This window comes from Ranitomeya imitator, chromosome 4 (assembly GCF_032444005.1).
Source record: "Ranitomeya imitator isolate aRanImi1 chromosome 4, aRanImi1.pri, whole genome shotgun sequence".
Lineage (NCBI taxonomy): Eukaryota > Metazoa > Chordata > Amphibia > Anura > Dendrobatidae > Ranitomeya > Ranitomeya imitator.
In genome coordinates, this window is record NC_091285.1 from 472,776,977 (window position 1) to 472,784,124 (window position 7,148).

Here is a 7,148-nt window from a genome sequence, read left to right on the forward strand (position 1 = left end):
TTCGTTCTGTGCATTCTATGTTTTGTCCAGCTTGTCAGTATGGATTAATACTGTTAAGCTGGAAGCTCTGGGAAGCAGATTTACCCTCCACACCTTTAGTCAGGTGTGGAGATTTTTTCTTCTGCGTTTCATCCTCAGACTAATGGTCAAACTGAGAGAACTAATCAGACCTTGGAAACCTATTTGAGATGCTTTGTGTCTGCTGATCAGGATGATTGGGTGGCTTTCTTGCCGTTGGCCGAGTTTGCCCTTAATAATAGGGCTAGTTCGGTTACTTTGGTTTCACCTTTCTTTTGTAATTTTGGTTTTCATCCTCGTTTTTCTTCGGGGCAGGTTGAGCCTTCTGATTGTCCTGGTGTGGATTCTGTGGTGGACAGGCTGCAGCAGATTTGGACTCATGTGGTGGACAATTTGACGTTGTCTCAGGAAAAGGCTCAACGTTTTGCTAACCGCCATCGGTGTGTTGGTCCCCGGCTTCGTGTGGGGGATTTGGTTTGGTTGTCTTCTCGTCATGTTCCTATGAAGGTTTCTTCCCCTAAGTTTAAGCCTCGGTTTATTGGTCCTTATAAGATTTCTGAAATTATCAATCCGGTGTCTTTTCGTTTGGCTCTTCCAGCCTCTTTTGCCATTCATAATGTTTTCCATAGATCTTTGTTGCGGAGATATGTGGTGCCCGTTATTCCCTCGGTTGATCCTCCTGCCCCAGTGTTGGTTGAGGGAGAGTTGGAATATGAGGTTGAGAAAATTTTGGATTCTCGTTTTTCGAGGCGGAGGCTTCAGTATCTTGTCAAGTGGAAGGGTTATGGCCAGGAGGATAATTCTTGGGTTGTTGCCTCCGATGTCCATGCCGCTGATTTGGTTCGTGCTTTTCACTTGGCTCGTCCTGATCGGCCTGGGGACTCTGGTGAGGGTTCGGTGACCCCTCCTCAAAAGGGGGTACTGTTGTGAATTCTGCTCTTGGGCTCCCTCCGGTGGTTGTAAGTGGCACTTTTGTGAGCTCTGCTCTTGGGCTCCCTCCGGTGGTTTTAAGTGGTATGGCTGCTCCTTGGATTTAGCAGTCTGCAGCTGCTTCCACTGATTGTCTTTCTGCTCGGCTATTTATGCCTGGCTTTTCCTTTCAGCCAGTGCCACTTGTCAATGGTTCCTGGTTGGATTCACATCTCTCTTGGATTTCCCTGATATCCTGACCAGTTCAGCAAAGTTCAGCAAAGTTAAGTCCTTGCTTTGCTCTTTTCTGTCCACGTGTTGTGGACTTATTCGTTCTGTGCATTCTATGTTTTGTCCAGCTTGTCAGTATGGATTAATTCTGTTAAGCTGGAAGCTCTGGGAAGCAGATTTACCCTCCACACCTTTAGTCAGGTGTGGAGATTTTTGTAAACTCTGTGTGGATTTTTGTAGATTTTAATACTGACCGCACAGTATTCTTTCCTGTCCTAACTATCTAGCTAGACTGGCCTCCTGTGCTATATCCTGGTTTCATTCTGTGTATGTCTTTTCCCTTTCCACTCACAGTCATTACTTGTGGAGGGCTATCTATCTGAGGCAAGATAGTTTTCCTGTTTCTATCTTTAGGGTTAGTTAGTTAGTTCTCAGGCTGTGACGAGGTGCCTAGGGAGTGACAGCAGCATCCCACGGCTACTTCTAGTGTTGTGTTGAGCTTAGGGACTGCGGTCAGTACAGGTGCCACCTCCTTCAGAGCTCGTCCCATGTTGCTCCTAAACCACCAGTTCATAACAGTGTACACCCAATAATCAGCCGTGTTGAGAATGTGGGCGAGGAACTCCTCCTCATCCTCCTCACAAAGTGTCCCCTGTCTAGGCCTTTGTGAGGAACCACGTTGCGCTGACTGTCCAGAAGCCAGGGATTCAAGCTTCAGGAGGCTAATTTGCATATTCCAGGTGCCTTCTGGGAGAAGCGAAGTCTCCCTAAGCTAGAAGATCGTTGGATACAGCCGGGACCAGCTGCTTCGAAAGCATCACCAAACCAGGGATTCAAGCTTCAGGAGGCTAATTTGCATATTCCAGGTGCCTTCTGGGAGAAGCGAAGTCTCCCTAAGCTAGAAGATCGTTGGATACAGCCGGGACCAGCTGCTTCGAAAGCATCACCAAACCAGGGATTCAAGCTTCAGGAGGCTAATTTGCATATTCCAGGTGCCTTCTGGGAGAAGCGAAGTCTCCCTAAGCTAGAAGATCGTTGGATACAGCCGGGACCAGCTGCTTCGAAAGCATCACCAAACCAGGGATTCAAGCTTCAGGAGGCTAATTTGCATATTCCAGGTGCCTTCTGGGAGAAGCGAAGTCTCCCTAAGCTAGAAGATCGTTGGATACAGCCGGGACCAGCTGCTTCGAAAGCATCACCAAACCAGGGATTCAAGCTTCAGGAGGCTAATTTGCATATTCCAGGTGCCTTCTGGGAGAAGCGAAGTCTCCCTAAGCTAGAAGATCGTTGGATACAGCCGGGACCAGCTGCTTCGAAAGCATCACCAAACCAGGGATTCAAGCTTCAGGAGGCTAATTTGCATATTCCAGGTGCCTTCTGGGAGAAGCGAAGTCTCCCTAAGCTAGAAGATCGTAGCATCACCAAACCGCGCGCCGTATTTTTGCCTGTAGGACATTATTGCAAGAGAGCTTGGCTGAGTAGATTACACAAGAAGGAAAACACACAGCAAGTCAGCAGGATCTAGGAGCAACATGGCAGATGTGACAACCTACATGGTGAGCTGCAGCATGTGCTACATGTTCACAGATCGACCAGAAGAAGAATCCAATTTCACCTGTCAGAAGTGTAGACTAGTGGCCCTTTTAGAAGAAAAGGTGCGGGGTCTGGAAGAAAGAATAGCAACTTTGAAACTCATCAAAGAGAATGAAGACTTTCTAGACAGAACAGAAGCATCTCTACTGGTCACAGAAGGTGCAAAAAGTGTCAGAGAACCTCCAAAAGCAGATGAGTGGAAGCATGTGACCAAAAGAAGCAAGAAGACCATGGAGAAATCACCAACCACACAACTGAAGAACCGATATCAAATCTTTGTAGAGGATGAAGATGGCACACCTAAGAATGAAGCAATACCAGCAAGCAAAAAAGAAAAGGGCACACAGCAACAAGTGACAGCAAAAAGTACAGCCAAGAAGCAACGAAGAGTGGTGGTGGTGGGAGACTCACTACTGAGAGGCACCGAAGCAGCCATCTGCAGACCGGACATAACTGCAAGAGAAGTATGCTGCCTTCCAGGTGCGATGATCAAGGATGTGACCGATAGGATACCAAAGCTCTTCAGCTCCAAGGACAACCACCCATTTCTTCTGATACATGTTGGCACCAATGACACGGCAAGGAAGGACCTACCGACAATCTGCAAGGACTTTGAAGAGTTGGGGAAGAAAGTAAAGGAACTGGATGCACAGGTAGTTTTTTCTTCTATCCTTCCAGTAGACGGGCATGGCACCAGGAGATGGAACAGGATCCTTGATGCAAACAACTGGCTAAGACGATGGTGCAGACAACAAGGATTTGGATTCCTGGACCACGGTGTGAATTACTGGTATGATGGACTCCTCGCCAGAGACGGACTACACCTCAACAAACCTGGGAAACACACATTCGCCAGAAGACTCGCTACACTCATCAGGAGGGCGTTAAACTAGAAGAAGAGGGGACGGGAAGAAAAACATTAGACTCGAACAAAGACGACCCAGGAAAACATACTCAGAAGGGAGGTAAGAACATTTCTAAAACAATCCACAGTGAGGAGATTGGAACAAAACAAAATCCTCTAAACTGCATGCTCGCAAACGCCAGAAGCCTGACAAACAAGATGGAAGAACTAGAAGCAGAAATATCTACATGTAACTTTGACATAGTGGGAATAACCGAGACATGGTTAGATGAAAGCTATGACTGGGCAGTTAACTTACAGGGTTACAGTCTGTTTAGAAAGGATCGTAAAAATCGGAGAGGAGGAGGGGTTTGTCTCTATGTAAAGTCTTGTCTAAAGTCCACTTTAAGGGAGGATATTAGCGAAGGGAATGAGGATGTCGAGTCCATATGGGTTGAAATTCATGGAGGGAAAAATGGTAACAAAATTCTCATTGGGGTCTGTTACAAACCCCCAAATATAACAGAAAGCATGGAAAGTCTACTTCTAAAGCAGATAGATGAAGCTGCAACCCATAATGAGGTCCTGGTTATGGGGGACTTTAACTACCCGGATATTAACTGGGAAACAGAAACCTGTGAAACCCATAAAGGCAACAGGTTTCTGCTAATAACCAAGAAAAATTATCTTTCACAATTGGTGCAGAATCCAACCAGAGGAGCAGCACTTTTAGACCTAATACTATCTAATAGACCTGACAGAATAACAAATCTGCAGGTGGTTGGGCATTTAGGAAATAGCGACCACAATATTGTGCAGTTTCACCTGTCTTTCACTAGGGGGACTTGTCAGGGAGTCACAAAAACATTGAACTTTAGGAAGGCAAAGTTTGAACAGCTTAGAGATGCCCTTAATCTGGTAGACTGGGACAATATCCTCAGAAATGAGAATACAGATAATAAATGGGAAATGTTTAAGAACATCCTAAATAGGCAGTGTAAGCGGTTTATACCTTGTGGGAATAAAAGGACTAGAAATAGGAAAAACCCAATGTGGCTAAACAAAGAAGTAAGACAGGCAATTAACAGTAAAAAGAAAGCATTTGCACTACTAAAGCAGGATGGCACCATTGAAGCTCTAAAAAACTATAGGGAGAAAAATACTTTATCTAAAAAACTAATTAAAGCTGCCAAAAAGGAAACAGAGAAGCACATTGCTAAGGAGAGTAAAACTAATCCCAAACTGTTCTTCAACTATATCAATAGTAAAAGAATAAAAACTGAAAATGTAGGCCCCTTAAAAAATAGTGAGGAAAGAATGGCTGTAGATGACGAGGAAAAAGCTAACATATTAAACACCTTCTTCTCCACGGTATTCACGGTGGAAAATGAAATGCTAGGTGAAATCCCAATAAACAATGAAAACCCTATATTAAGGGTCACCAATCTAACCCAAGAAGAGGTGCGAAACCGGCTAAATAAGATTAAAATAGATAAATCTCCGGGTCCGGATGGCATACACCCACGAATACTAAGAGAACTAAGTAATGTAATAGATAAACCATTATTTCTTATTTTTAGTGACTCTATAGCGACAGGGTCTGTTCCGCAGGACTGGCGCATAGCAAATGTGGTGCCAATATTCAAAAAGGGCTCTAAAAGTGAACCTGGAAATTATAGGCCAGTAAGTCTAACCTCTATTGTTGGTAAAATATTTGAAGGGTTTCTGAGGGATGTTATTCTGGATTATCTCAATGAGAATAACTGTTTAACTCCATATCAGCATGGGTTTATGAGAAATCGCTCCTGTCAAACCAATCTAATCAGTTTTTATGAAGAGGTAAGCTATAGACTGGACCACGGTGAGTCATTGGACGTGGTATATCTCGATTTTTCCAAAGCGTTTGATACCGTGCCGCACAAGAGGTTGGTACACAAAATGAGAATGCTTGGTCTTGGGGAAAATGTGTGTAAATGGGTTAGTAACTGGCTTAGTGATAGAAAGCAGAGGGTGGTTATAAATGGTATAGTCTCTAACTGGGTCGCTGTGACCAGTGGGGTACCGCAGGGGTCAGTATTGGGACCTGTTCTCTTCAACATATTCATTAATGATCTGGTAGAAGGTTTACACAGTAAAATATCGATATTTGCAGATGATACAAAACTATGTAAAGCAGTTAATACAAGAGAAGATAGTATTCTGCTACAGATGGATCTGGATAAGTTGGAAACTTGGGCTGAAAGGTGGCAGATGAGGTTTAACAATGATAAATGTAAGGTTATACACATGGGAAGAAGGAATCAATGTCACCATTACACACTGAATGGGAAACCACTGGGTAAATCTGACAGGGAGAAGGACTTGGGGATCCTAGTTAATGATAAGCTTACCTGGAGCAGCCAGTGCCAGGCAGCAGCTGCCAAGGCAAACAGGATCATGGGGTGCATTAAAAGAGGTCTGGATACACATGATGAGAGCATTATACTGCCTCTGTACAAATCCCTAGTTAGACCGCACATGGAGTACTGTGTCCAGTTTTGGGCACCGGTGCTCAGGAAGGATATAATGGAACTAGAGAGAGTACAAAGGAGGGCAACAAAATTAATAAAGGGGATGGGAGAACTACAATACCCAGATAGATTAGCGAAATTAGGATTATTTAGTCTAGAAAAAAGACGACTGAGGGGCGATCTAATAACCATGTATAAGTATATAAGGGGACAATACAAATATCTCGCTGAGGATCTGTTTATACCAAGGAAGGTGACGGGCACAAGGGGGCATTCTTTGCGTCTGGAGGAGAGAAGGTTTTTCCACCAACATAGAAGAGGATTCTTTACTGTTAGGGCAGTGAGAATCTGGAATTGCTTGCCTGAGGAGGTGGTGATGGCAAACTCAGTCGAGGGGTTCAAGAGAGGCCTGGATGTCTTCCTGGAGCAGAACAATATTGTATCATACAATTATTAGGTTCTGTAGAAGGACGTAGATCTGGGTACTTATTATGATGGAATATAGGCTGAACTGGATGGACAAATGTCTTTTTTCGGCCTTACTAACTATGTTACTATGTTACTATGTTACTATGAATTGGTGACTCCTCATCCTCCAACTCTTCCACAACATCATCCCTTAGCGCTTGCAGCGTTCTTTCAAGCAGGCACATAAAGGGGACAGTCATGCAGACTAGTGCATCATCTGCACTCGCCATCCGCGTGGAATCATCGAAGGCACGCAAAACCTGGCAGACGTCCTTCATAGTGGCCCGCTCAGTGGTTGTGAAGTCTGAACGGCGCGACTTCTTTGCGCCTGAACGGTGCGACTTCTTTGCGCCTGATACAGCTGGTACTCCATTACTGCTTGCTGCTGCTCACACAACCGTTCCAACATATGTAGCGTGGAATTCCACCTGGTGGGTAGGTCACATATGATGCGATGTTCCGGAAGGCGGAATTGGCACTGCAGAGCTGCAATGCGCAATCTTGCCCTGCTGGAACGCCTCAAGTGAGCACACTCTAGGCGGACCTTGTGTAGCAGTGCATCAAGATCCGGATTG